Source organism: Enhydra lutris, unplaced genomic scaffold (assembly GCF_002288905.1).
Source record: "Enhydra lutris kenyoni isolate GAN:26980312 unplaced genomic scaffold, ASM228890v2 scaffoldscaffold19, whole genome shotgun sequence".
NCBI classification, from domain to species: Eukaryota; Metazoa; Chordata; class Mammalia; order Carnivora; family Mustelidae; genus Enhydra; species Enhydra lutris.
The window spans coordinates 440,061-454,454 of NW_019154103.1; positions in this window are offsets into that span (position 1 = coordinate 440,061).

Below are 14,394 nucleotides of genomic sequence, written 5' to 3' on the forward strand. Positions count from 1 at the left end.
TTAAGGAGAAACTGAAAGGCAAGTGCCATTCTGTGTTTCTCCTCATTTGGCTTATTTCTGTCCTTGAGCACTGTGTGATTCCCCTTGGCAGTTTTTCCTCACCTCCTCTTCTGTGTCCCCTTGCACTTCCCAAGGAACAACAAATTCTGAAGGCCTCGACATTTGAAAAATAGAGGCAAGAGTGCTTCTATCTGCAACCTTGATGTGGACAACCACAAAGTGTTTCAGCATGTCACAAGTCTATTTTTTTCTGGAGCCTCCATTTCGAACTTCCAGGACCCCATTTTGCATGCTGTCGTAGGTCCCCTATGATTAAGTCCAGGTAGGGTGGAAAAGGGAGAATTTAGGATAAAGAGTACTCTCTTGCTGGGAAAGCGGGGATGTGAATGGGAGCATATCTATTGCAGATTAAGTAAGATGGTTAGGACCCTGGCTTCTCACCTGCAGAATAAGTGAAAACAAAGCATAATTATATTGGGGCAGGGTTTGCAAGATAAAGTAGGAAAAAATAATGAGTCTAAGTAGGGGCCCATGGTATGTGCCTTCTTGCCTCAGACTCCAGAGCTGCGTTAGTAAGTCCGTGCTGGAAGGTTGAGGGTGGTGTCATGGAAGCCGATGTTGTTTATTCAACAAAAAGTTATATGTGTCTTCTGCCACATCTTATATGGCATCAGAGAATCAAAGATGAGTAAAACAGGGGTGCTGGTGTGGCTCAGTTGGTTCAGCATTTGCCTTTGGTTCAGGTCATGATCCGGGGTCCTGGGATCAAGCCCTGATTTGGGCTCCCTGCTCAATGGGGAGTCGCTTCTCCCTCTCCCTGAAGCTCCCCCTGCTCATTCTCTCTCCCTCCCTCCCTCTCTGTCTCAAATGAATAAATAAAATCCTTTTTTCTTTTAAAGATGATTAAAATGTACTTCTGACCTCAGTGAACTCTCTGCTGAGGGAGACAGAAGCACATACAGACCATCCAAATACCATCCAGTAAGTTCAGTGACCAAGAGCTGCACAGAGTCGGGAAGGGCAGACAAAGGCATTTGACCCAACGCAGAGTGGAGGGGGCTGCTGAGTTTTCTAGAGGGAGAGACTGAATGAAGGTGTGGGGGATCAGGAGAAAAACACAGATCTGCAGTCTGGTTTCCATAATGTATGTGGCTGAGCAGACCAAGAAGATGAGAAGGCTGAGGTTGGGGGTGGACCCAGATGGACCAAGGCAGAAGTGGACAGCATGGCGACTGGGGTTGGTTTGACCATAAAGAAATATGTGACTCCTGAGGTCTCCTGAAGCTCATCGTGTGAGGCTCTATAGGGCAGGGGTTGTAAGTTTGAGCTGGGTTTAAATCTGGGCTTTGCCACTTACTGGTTTCTTTCTTGGTAAAAAGTGAGATAGCCTGGTAGCCAACAGCATCTCTAGTGTTGTGAGGCTTAAATGAGCTAATAGAAGTGAAGTCCTAGAACAGTGCCTGGTTTATGTTAAGCAGAGTGTTAGCTGCCATCACCCTGAGTCTGAGGCGGTGATCCAGAGTGCAGCTCCTTGTCGTGCCAGTGGGTGAGACCAGCGACCAGTGAGAAATTGGCTTTCTAGAAACTGTTGCCAAGAGTAGTTCAAAGAAGGGAGTGCAGGTTATACTGGTGTTTCCTAAAGGCCACCTAACAGAAATACCCAGGTAGCATTTTGAAAATATACGTGTTCAGGGACACCCAGGTGGCTTGGTCATTAAGGGTCTGCCTTTGGCTTGGGTCATGATCCCAGGGTCCTGGGATCCACACTGGGGTCCCTGCTGAGCAGAGAGCCTGTTTCTCCCTATGCCTGGTCTGCCTGCTGCTCCCCCTGCTTACACACACACTCTCTCCCTGGCAAATTAATAAATAATAAAACCTTTAAAAAAAAGCAAAACAAAACAAAACAAAAAACAAAATACACATGTGCAGGATGCACCCGGGAGCTGCTGAACCATCACGTCCAGGGGCGAGACCTAGGCATGAGTAATGGGAAAGGGCTTCCAGGTGAGAGGTCCCCTCAGGGGCAGGGCATCCAGTATTGTGAAGAATACTGGGAGTTCACAGAAAGACAAGGAAGATATTTAGAGACCTTAAAGCCCTTAGAGCCAATAGGAAGGACATAAATAATATTGCAGGCTACCATTTACCACGTTCTGGCTGAGTATTAGGCTCCAGTCCTCACCAAATCTTAAAAATGCCCATAAGATTCATGTAATGACCTTCCGTTTAAGGGTGATGAAAGTGTGTCTTCAGGAGAGAAAGTAACTCATTGGAGGGACAGAGTTAGCAAGTTGTGATGACAAAGTCCACACTCTTTCTGCTCAACCACACTGCATCTTAACCAGCAAAATACAACCAACTAAACAGTACATGTGTATATCATAATAAGATCCCCAATCTAGGATGAGCTACTACTATCACAACACATAATTATAATTTCTTTTTTGTTTTGAGAACGTTTAAGATCTAGGTTTTCATCAATTTGAAGTATTTAATACAGTATTATTATTATTATTATTTTTAAAGATTTTATTTATTTATTTGACAGACAGATCACAAGTAGGCAGAGAGGCAGGCAGAGAGAGAGGGGGGAGGAAGCAGGCTCCCTGCCGAGCAGAGAGCCTGATGTGGGGCTTGATCCCAAGACCCTGAGATCCTGACCTGAGCTGAAGGCAGAGGCTTTAACCCACTGAGCCACCCAGGTGCCCCTTAATACAATATTATTGACTGTAATCGCCGCACGGTGAGTTAGATCCTCAGAATGTATTCATTTCCTAATTGCAACTTTGTACCCTTTGGCAGATTTCTCCCAGTTTCTTCCTCTCCCAGTCCCTGGTAACCACCATTCTACACTCTGTTTCTGTACAAGTTCCGTTCTTTTTAATTAATTAATTAATTAATTAATTTATAGATTTATTTATTTGACACAGAGAGAAATCACAAGCAGGCACAGAGGCAGGCGGGGGGTGGTGGGAAACAGGCTCCCCGCTGAGCAGAGAGCCTGACTCAGGGCTTGATCCCACAACCCTGAGACCATGACCTGAGCCAAGAGCAGAGGCTTAACCCACTGAGCCACCCAGGTGCCCCTAGGTTCTTTTTAGATTCCACATACAAATGATACCAGTATTTGTGTTCCTCCAACTTATCTCACTTAGCATAATGCCCTCAAGTTCTGTTCATGTTGTTTTAAGGGGCAGGATTTCCTTCCTTCTCATGGCTGAGTAATATTTTCCTATGTACATGTGTGCTCACATACACATATGTGTGTATGTATCTATAAAGTTCCCATCTTCTTTATCCCTTCATCCATTGATGGACACTTAGATCATTTCCATATCTTGGCTATTGTGAATAATACTGCAATGAACATGGGAGAGTAGGTATCTTTTCAGCAATATTGTTTTCATTTCCTTTGGATAAATACCCAAGAATGGGATTGCTAAATCATATTAAAGATCTATTTTTAATTTTTCTGAGGAACCTCCATAGTGGCTGAGGCAATGTACACTCCCACCAACTGTACAAAGTTTCCCCCACGTCCACATCCTCACCAACACTTATCTGTTGTCTCTTTATTTTGTCTTCTACCTCTGTGTTGACTGATGATGTTGAGTGTGTTTTCAAGTACCTTCAGCTATCTGGATGACTTCCCTGGGAAAATGTCTATTCAGTTCTGCCCATTTTAAAATCAGATATTTTTGCTACTGAGTTAAATGAAAGAATTGTATCTTTGATAATTTCTTTCTCTTTCCTTTCTCTCTTTTCTTGGAACTCTTTTTAGAGGGATGTTGAATATGAGAGATTTATCCTAAAACACTTTTGTTTTTGATTTTATATTTTCTGTGCATTATTTTTTAAACTTCTGGGATATGTCATCAATTTTATCTTCAACATCCTCTGTTGAGTTTTTAACTGAATTTTGAATTTTTAAACTTTACTATGTTGTATTTTTAGATTTTATTATATTGTATTTTTAATTTTTTTTTAAGATTGTACTTATTTATTTGAGAGAGAGAGCGAGAGCGCACAAGTAGGCAGAGCAGCAGCCAGAGGGAGAAGAAGAAGGCTTCCCACCCAGAGGAGAGCCCAACTTGGGGCTTGATCCCAGGACCCTGGGACCATGACCTGAGCCGAAGGCAGACACCTAACCAACTGAGCCACCCAGGTGCCTCTCAATTTTCATGTATAGTTTCTTGTCTTCCCTCTGATTATTCCATTTTTCATAGCATCTTGTTCTTTTTTTTTTTTTATTAATTTATTTGACAGAAGGTGAGAGAGCACAAGCAGGGAGAGTGGCAGGCACAGGGAGAGGGAGAAGCAGGCTCCCCAGAGAACAGGGATAGCCAGACGTGGGACTCCACCCCAGGACCCTGGGATCATGATCTGAGCCTAAGGCAGTCACCCAAACCAACTGAGCCACCCAGGTGCCCTCATAGCATCTTGTTCTTGTTTGATACTTTTCAAAATATAAATATCTCTGAACTATACATGAGAATTTATGAAAAGTTCCCTGCATTGTTTTATTTTCTATAGCTTGATTCTTAATTTCTATAGTTTAGTGCTAAAGCTTAATTTGGACAGTTTTTGTCATGTTGTGGCTTTCCACATGACTAGCTGTCCATATTTGAGGTTGTACCTGGGCATTAGTGGTTTTAAAAGCTCCCCACATTATTCCAGTAGTCTAGAACTGTGGGCAGGCAAACTATAGCTTGTATGGAACACCCCGCCGACCATCTATTTTTGTAAATGAAATTTTTGGAACACAGACAATGCTCATTTGTCCGCATATTGTCTATCACTGCTTTTGTACTCCAGCAGCAGAGTTGAAGGGTTGTGACAGAGACCATACACTGAGACTAAAGAATTTACTATCTGGTCCTTCACAGAAAGTCTGCTGCCTCCCGCTCTAGAGAGAGAAGGCAGAGGCTGTCATCTAAGCTCTCTGAGCTCATCCTCTGCTCTGTTGTGGTTGTTTCCTATGCTTAACTACCGTGGTTGGCTGAAATGATTTTTTTTCAAAATGAAAAACAACAAATTATTTGCTTTATGAAATAATATCAGAGTGTGATAATTTAAAGGAGAATTAACTGCCTTTTGTGGTAGGTTCTGGATAGGACAATTTAGGTTTTAAAAAGAAGAATTAAAGGTGTTATTTTTAGACTCTTTATTTTTTCCCAGTCTTTTAGTGTCCTTCTGTACATCATGGTTGATTCTTTTTTTTTTTTAAGATTTTATTTATTTATTTCAGAGAATGAGAGCGAGTGAGTGAGCATGAGTGGTAGATGGGTGGGTGGAGGTGGCAGAGGGAGAGGGAGAAACAGACTCCCAGCTGAGCTGGGAGCCCGATGCAGGGCTTGATCCCAGGACCGTGGGATTATGACCTGAGTCCAAAGCAGCTGCCCAACTGACTGAGCCACCCTGGTGCCCCATGGATGATTCTTAAATCTCTTGGAGGATCAGGGCCTCTGTAAGCTTACTTGCCCTCTCTACCTCCTCAGAGTGCAGAAGAAAGAGCTCTGACAAAGTATTCAACTTCAGGGGAGTGTGGAATTGAGATCTTTTCAGAACTGAAAATAGACAACAACACAGTTCCTATGCACGGCACTGTGCCTCAACTATCTTGCTCTTTGGAGTTGGATTCAGAAATTGTAGGATAGTTTACTCAGCCACTGAAGAAGAAATTCTTGGATCCTTTAGTGGCAAGATTCCAAACTTTGCTCTTGGGTTCCCAAAGCCATCAAATGGATCTGCATTTGAACTTTAAGAAGCTGAGGTAAAATATTTTTATGTAGGTTTTGTTGTTGTTGGTGGAGGTTAACCAAGTCATACCAGTTTTATTTATAGATTTTTCCTGTCTTCTCCCTTCCCCTGCCTGCCCTTTGTAAATGGAAAAACAGGATCTCGATCCTCTTTAATGAGTAATAGCTGCCCAAAGCTATCCATGCGTTTTGAGGCTTCCAAGTGATGTCAGGGGCAGAACACTAAGACTCTCCATTCTCTTCACCTGGCATGTCACCAGAAATCTTCAACGTAATTACAGCCCCTATGACAGCTGCACACACATTAGTTTCCATGTGTATTATTGGTGCTGAGTTGTACCTCCCTAATTAAAAAGGTGTTATTATCTCAATGATCAACTCTGTTTTTTAAGAGCATTTATCTTATAACTGTGAAAACTTGCTCCAGGCTGGGATTTAATATGGTCATGTGGGTGTTAGCAGGTGTCAGGGCACTGGAGAAAAGCTAGCTGTTGAGTTACTTGACTCCACAACCCATACCTGAGCATCCCAGTAAGGTTCTTGGAAACAAACTTGCTAACTGACAGAAGATTTACAGACACATGCATTCGGGGTGTTGTCTAGCTGGACTGCTTTGGACAATTATGCCCTGGAGATAAAAAAGGTGCCTTTGAGTAGGTTTACAATTTAAACCTTGAGTAGGTTTACAAATTTAAACAAATTTGGGAAGAGCTGGAGCCATTTTGGCAAGGAAAAAAACCTAAACAAATCAGTGATGCAAATAATCACTTTCTGACATGAAGACTATTCTAGATCCTGGGGAAAGCCTCTGTACTTCCTCAGGTGAATCAAGGGTAGGATTTACCGGCCCTTCACAAGTCCAAAAGGCCTGGCTTCCCTGAAGGGCAGGGTAGTATCAACCAATAGTTGGTTTCCTACCAAGTTTGGTTTGGGAGGTTTGGAAAAGAACAGAGTAACTGAATAACTGGGAAGCTGTAGAAAACAAAAACAAAACAAACAAAAAAAATGTCTGTGCTAGAGTCTGCATACTTCCCAAACCGGCCTTGCATTTCACAGTGTCCTGGAAGAGTGGACTCCTCTTTTCCCAAAACCGACCCCAAATAGCACTGTCCAAAAGAACGTTCTGTGATGATGGGAATGTTCTAATATCTGTGTTGTCATAGCAACTTTGTATGCTTTCCTTAAAATACCCGAGACTAAAACACACAGCCACATTGTGACTTTTGTGGGCCCTTACAGACACTTGCCTTCATGAGTCCCTTCTTCCTTAAAAAAATATGATAGAATAAATAAATTATTATTTCATTGTTATAAAGATAAACATATTATGTCTTAAATTTTTTTTTTACTTGAACTAAAAGTTCATCTTTTTTCTTCTGATTTTAAAAGAAATGACAACATTTTCTTTGGCCCCTGTAAGTACCATGGGTTCTGGGCAGTGAGGCTCCTGTACCTAGTGGAGCAGTTAGGCCTGTTTGAGAGGTTGTGCTTTCTCTTTATGGAAGGCCTCACATTTAAAACTGGCTGGCAACAGCCTCTTCTTTCTTAAAAGACTGCAAATTATATTGTGTGGATAGTTGGTGCATAATAAATACTAATTGATTAAAAATATTGAGAGATGTCAGGACTTCTCTTGAAACAAGGTGACTACGTCTCTACTTTTGTTTCTAAGGTCCGGCGTGGATCTGTTATTTTGCTTCTCGGACCAGCACCACAGCATCCCTTGGAGCTTGCCACAAATGCACAGTATCCCTCCATCTGTTATTGAGTCAGGATTTGCATTTTGAAAAACTCCACAGGTGATTCACAAGCACCTTACACTGGAGCACTAGCGGCCAGGGATTTACACAGGATAGCTCACCGTTGGCAGAAAGGGAAGAGCTGATTCCCTAAACTCATATAATTGAGGGCTGGCTCTCACCCTTCTCCAGGGGCAAAAATTCAGTTATGTTAGTCCAGATGTTCCCAGTCATTGGGAACACCTGGGAGCCTTAAAAAAATACCAGGGCATCCCCTCCCACCCTAGAGAGTCTGAAATAATTGGTTTGGGGTGGGATTATGGGAACCTAAGTTGTTTTGTTGTGTTTTGTTTTTAGCACTTCCCTGGTGATGCTAATGTGTAGCCAAAATTAAAACTGTGAGAGCTTTCCCACAAGATTGTCCCCTGGTTTTGATCAAGCTGACTTCTTCTCTCCCTAACCTTCCCAACCTAAGCAACCAGGTGGTACTCCATAACTAGATTCTTATCTCAGAGTCTGACACACTCTATTAATTATCTCAAAGCTGTGAAGTGTACTAATGTATCCATATTCTGAAATAATGGTTGCCACCATTTCTGCATCCTTATGGTGTGTCCAATAGTCACCTTCAGTCATTTAATCTTCACAGTGTGCGTTAATAGTATCTTTATGCCCACTTACAGATGAGGACATGGAGGCTAGAAGGGTTGGATCTTCTGAGGCCATCGTATTTCTCATGCTAAAATCTGTATCCCCTCCTCCATTCTTACATCTATGGTCTTCTAGTATCATGATTTTATTTAGAAAACATCGGTTTGGGGCACCTGGGTGGCTCACTGGGTTAAGCCTCTGCCTTCGGCTCAGGTCATGATCTAAGGGTCCTCGGATCAAGCCCTGAATTAGGCTCTCTGCGCAGCAGGGAAACTGCTTCTCCCTCTCTCTCTGCCTGCCTCTCTGCCTACTTGTGATCTCTCTCTCTCTGTCAAATAAATAAATAAATCCTCCCCCCCCCCAAAAAAAAGAAAGAAAAGAAAACATCAGTTAAATTCCTAACACATGTGGCCAAACATCAGATTTACAATTGTTCAGTTTTTGAGAATGAAAAGCAGGAAAGAATTAAGTAGATAATAGAATTTAGAGCAGTTCTAAACCATTTAAGAGAAGTTTGAAAATTGCGATATAAATTTTCCTTCCTACATAACGGATGAGATTGTTCACTTAAAAAGCAAATATTAACTACTTCCGAGCTGGGGCGCCTGGGTGGCTCAGTTGGTTGGGCGTCTGCCTTCAGCTCAGGTCATGATTGCAGGGTCCTGGGATTTGACTTGGGTCATGATGACAGGGTCCTGGGATCCAGCCCCACATCAGGTTCTCTGCTCCGAGGGGAGCCTGCTTCTCCCTCTCTCTGTGCTGTCCCCCAGCTTGTGTGCTTGCGCTCTTTCTGTCAGATAAATATATAAAATCTTTATTTTTTATTTATATATATATTTTTAAAAGATTTTATTTACTTGACAGAGAGAGAGAGAGAGACAGAAAGAACACACAAGCAGGGGGAGCAGCAGAGGGAGAGGGAGAAGCAGTTTCCCCACGGAGCAGGAAGCCTCACTTGGGGCTTGATCTCAGGACCCTGGGATCATGACCCGAGCCAAAGGCAGACACTTAACGGACTGAGCCACCCAGGTACCCCATAAATGAAATCTTAAAAAAAAAAAAACCCAAACAAACTCCAGAGCTAGAGTCTCCATACAAATATTAAATACTCCATATGGGCACTGTGTTAAGACTGGAGATGACGAGGATAAAAAACAGTCTTTGTTCTTGAGATGACAAGAGAGGATAAGAACCTCTAACAGTCCAACATATGACAGTGACTATAATCACATGCTCAACTGTGGTAAGGTCATTAAACTTTGTCCGAGTTCAGAGGCTGGCAGAAACCAGGACTATAAAGAAAGGGTTTATGGAGGAGGTCTGTCTGAGGTGTCTAAGGATGAACGGAGACTGAATATAGGAAAGACAGAACTGAACTGGGAAGGACGGTGGCATCATACTTACCAGGAAGTGAGAATTTTTCTAGCTGAATTACCAACCTGATTTCTTGTTGGGTGAATGTCCCCTGTCTGGGTACTGACAATCCATTGTCTTTGAATTCTAACCAAATGTGGTCCTGGCCAAGTTAAGTGCTCAGTGTCCAGAGTAACCTGTATCTGGAGTAGCAGAATCAGTGAGATGCAAAGGGTTATTTACACACCTGATACCTACCTGCCTCATATATTCACAGGCTTCTTTTAAGGTTGCTAGAGTACACTTTGCTTAATATTTGAACCTAGAGAAGTTGAAAGCCAAGTACTTATTTAAATATTGATCAAGCTCGGTGCTATAGAGAAGGCAAGAAAACTACAGATAGCATGATTATACGTCCTTAGTTAGAAAAGATTCCACAATTACTAGTTTTGCTTGTTTCTTTTTAGTGTGGAAGAGAGTTTTAGGTAATTTCTTATAATTCTTGTTCCTCCTCCCACATTTTCTCCCTTTTTTCTTGCTATATATTTGACCTAATTAATGAAAAAAAAGGGAGGAAGGAGAAAGAAAAAAATAAACAATGATTCCACACTAGTGATGTAAAAACTACTAAAAACAAGGGCCATTAACAGGTTGATGTTTTTGCTTACCAGAAATTGGGACCCATTTTTGTTTGGTGGGTTGATTTGATTAGTCTCCAGTAGACATTTTATGGTTGGAATTTTTTTGTTTGTTTGTTTTTGAAAAGAATATTATTGTTTTAATCTTGAGTATCTTGAAGTCTTGCCATGGGCAGGAATTTTTATTTTTTAATTTTTTTTTAATTTTTTATTAAAGGCAGTGCCCGAGGTCAAGCCTAGGGTTCATCCCCTTGTGAAACAGAAGCGACAAGGACTGCAGCTTGGGTTAGGAGTGCGGTCCGGTTTGGGGCGCCCAATTATGAAGGCAGAATGCCAGACCTTTGCCTTGGAACAGGGCTAAGGACTTCGGAGGCGGACCGGTGTTGTTTCGCTATCTTCCTCAGGAGCTCTATCTGCGAAGTGGGTGCGACAAGGTGAGGCTGAGAAGAGAGGCACAAATAGCCAAGACGCGGGAGAGGTGTTGACGAAGGCCAGGTAGGCATGCTCCTTTCTGGCTGGTGGTCTCGGTGGCCAGCTTCCTGGGGCCACACCCCTGTGCGGGTCCTGTGGGTGGCAGGTCTTCACAGGAAAAACAGAGACTCAGGGTACTCTCGAGAAAAGTCATTTTGATAATTTCGCCTTTCAAGGTGGTCTGCAGTCTGTGTTTTGAAGACCTGGCTGAAAGAGAAGCTTCTCTGCTTGGGGTTACCATCAGTGGAACCGGAAAAGCGCACTGGATGGTAAGGGAGTCCCTCCCACGCTGTTTTTCCTTGTAAAAACAGGTTAGGATTTTCCTGAAAATTTCTTCAGTTATGAGGACTTGTAGGGGGAGCTACTTGCATGCACGAGCCCGAAGAGAATGAAGGTCGCACGGCTCTGGGACAGAGGGCTGGGAACCTCGAGCATCAAGAGGGCGTCTTATTTGTCAGTCACCCTTGGGCCACGTTCTGTCACCGGTGTGGTGGCTTTTAGTTGCGAACAGGCTCAGCCTCCCTCGGGCATGGCCAACTCCTTTCAGAAAGGGGCAGGCCGCTGCTTCCTCAGACGGCGCCAAGGCGAGGCCCATGGCGGGCTGGGGAGCGCGGGCGCCGCAACCGGGACACGACCTCGCCCTCCTCGGGCCCCGTAGAGCCGCGCCGGCCTCCGCCCGTCTCTGCGCCCCGGGACGGGGAGCGGGGGCAGGCGAGGCGCGTCGGGAGGGGGCTGGCGGAGGCAGCGCGGTCGGGCCGCTTCAGGTTTCGTCCTGGAGCCCGTGGCGGGCGCGGCGGCGGGCGGGCCTGGCCATGTGATGCCGCGGCCCGGAGGTGAGCAGGCGGGGATCCAGTGGCAGCCGGCAGGCGCGGCGCGAGCGGGGGCGGCCCGAGCTGCAGGCGCAGCGGGCCGGCTCCGGGAGCGCGCCCGCGGCTCCGCCCCCTCCGCCTTGGCCCCAGCCTTGCGGCCGCCGGGCGTTGGCAGCTTCGGCGAGAGCCTTCCCGGCCCTGGGTGGCCGCGGCGGCAGCGGACCTGGGCGCGTTCCAGACGCCCTCGGGCAGGGCGCGGGGCGCAGCGCCTCGCTGGGGTTCCGGAGGCAGTGGGGGCCCTAGCTCCAGGTAGGTGCTCTTCAGGGTTCCATCCCCGGCGTCTCCCTGTAGCTCAGGGCAGAAAAGTTTGTTCCCTTCGCCTGAGTTCTCTGTCCCAGAAATACTCTCTCCAGGGTACTGGGGGACGCGAGGGACAGCTGAGGTGGACAGGTGGGTGCTGCTGTGGCTTCAGTGGCGCGAGGGATGGCCGCCGCCTCCGGGTCCCTCGGGGACAGCAACAAGTGCAAAGGGTTGCACTGTCCAGCGCGGTGGCGGCGGCAGCTGCGGAGCGTGGGGTCGCTCGCGTCGCGCGGCCGGGAGCGCACAGAGAAGGCGGCGGTCCCTCTCCTTGCAGCCCCCGCCGACTCCGCTATACAGGGTCCCGGGATGGGCGGATGGAGGGAAAATTTCCCCCAAGGAAATGCACCCTTGCAGTGGAGAAGGGGGTGTCTCGAAAGCTGGTTCCCCATTGGTGTCTCGCCTCTGGAGTGAGGGTTCTTGGTGGGGCTGGGGCCCCCCAGAGAGCAGACCAAGCTCGTGGTACCAGCGCTATCACTTCTTTTCTGTGGAGATATTTGCTCGTGTTTTCAAAGGAATCTGTAGTTACTTGATTGGGAGGAGACAGTCGGCATTCCGTCGGATCTTACTCTTAGGGATTCATTTGCCCCTTGAATACCTGGGATGTGAGTGAAAGGTACCCTAACCTTCTCGTGCTAAAAGTTTCCTTAGGGGTCATGATGATGGGCTTGTGCTCCGCCAAGGAGGCATCCTTTTCTGTCGAGGCTGTGTGGAAGCTGGGTGATGAGGCCGCCTTGGAAACCTACCTCTGGTTTCCCAGACGCCAATTAGATTTCCAGGAGAGAATCCATCTGCCTCCCTAGGAACCCACAGCGTCCCCCTATTGGTTACAGCGCGGTGGGTCGAGGAAAGGCAGCAACATCTGTGTTTGCGCAGCTTCCTCTCTTTGACCCCCGCCTGGGTCTGGACAAATCCCTGCAGACCCGGAATTACGGAGGTTTACCACCAGCCCCGCGGCAATTGGGTAAGAAAGGAAAAAACAAAAAAACAAATCTTAAACAAAACAAGGACAACAACCAAAAGCCCTCATCATTTATGGTCCCAGGGGGTCTCTCGTTTTCTGAAGCGTTGTCATCCTGTGTTCTTAGGCCCTGAAGCTGTCAGGGAAAGCGAAATCCTGTTTCCACAGCAAAAACAGAGACCTGTCTTATTAGGTTTTGTAGGTTGTCCATTGCACATGACAGTCCAAGTACAATGATATCCCGCAAGGTTTCTAGATATATTTTGGGTTTTACATATATTCTTAAAACATCTTTGTATTTGCCTCCTCTTCATTCACGGCAGAGCTAACTCCTTTGGAGTATTTGGAGGATAAGAAATGAGTACTGCAAAAACCCTTGGAATTTCTTTCTACAACGTAGTATTTCAATACTATGAACACTGCAGTGAACTTTTTGATTAAATAGGAATTTGGATCACCTCAGACCTCAAGTTTAGTGGTTAGGGAAACTGAGGCACGCAGGTAGCTACTGGGTATGTGACTGGAATGTCCTGGCTCATATTAGAATGGAGAACAGAGAATTAGTGTTTGTTCTGCTTTGGACTGCTTTCTTCCTTGTAACAACCATATAACCTGGCCAACCAAGAACAGGTTATGTAACAGGTGTCATTAGACTTTCCTTGGAAGCACCTGTCCTGCCTTTAAGTTTAGAAACACTTAAAAGAGGAAAATGGTAAATAAGGCTCGATGAAATTTCATCAGGGGCCTCATTTGGGGTTCACACCTTTTTTTTTTTTAATCATGTGAATACTGCAGAAGAGTTTAGAATATTTTCTCATTGTACTTTTCTGAGAAAGTTCTGTGGTGGCTCAGACAAATTAGGCAGAAATTGCAGGTGAGTTCTGATACATGGCCTTTACTATATGCTATATGGGAAAGGGAAAAGTACTCTAAATGGGTATTAAAACTGGAATATGGGTGCCTGGGTCGTTCAGTCAGTTGAGTGTCTGCCTTTGGCTCAGGTCATGATCCTGGGATCCTGTGATTGAGCTCTCTGCTCGTGGGGAGCTTGCTTCTCCCTCTCTCAGCTCAGTGCTTTCTCTCACTCGATAGGCAGAGCTGCAGGCAGAGGGAGAGGGAGAAACAAGTCCCTCACTGAGCAGAAAGCATGATATGGAGCTTGATCCTTGGACTCTGGGGTCATGACCTGAGCTGAAGGCAGATGCTTAAGCAACTGAACCACCCAGGTATACCAATAAATAAAATCTTTAAAAACCCCCAAGCCCTGGAATACAATACTTATATTAGTCATTGTGTTCAAAAGTAAATACTCTGTTGGTACTTAAGCTCTAATGTAAAGTCTGGTCAGAGTTTATGACAAGTAGACTCCGCAGAAAAATGGATGCTATAAATATTGGAAAACCTTTTATGATAGGGGCTTGGCTACCATGGTACTGCCAGATAACTTTGGTAGAGGATGGTAGAGCCCAAATTACTCTCCAGCTCCTAGGCTGACTAATTTTATTATGCTTTAATTTACTGATAAGCTAGGATCTAATTGCTGTAGGTTTTAATAACATTTGTACTTAGATTGCTTTAGCCAAACAGAGAAGCTATAGGATAATTCTTTCATGTGACTTTGGTACAAAGAGATGGGTCAAGTTGGGTAATTGCTAT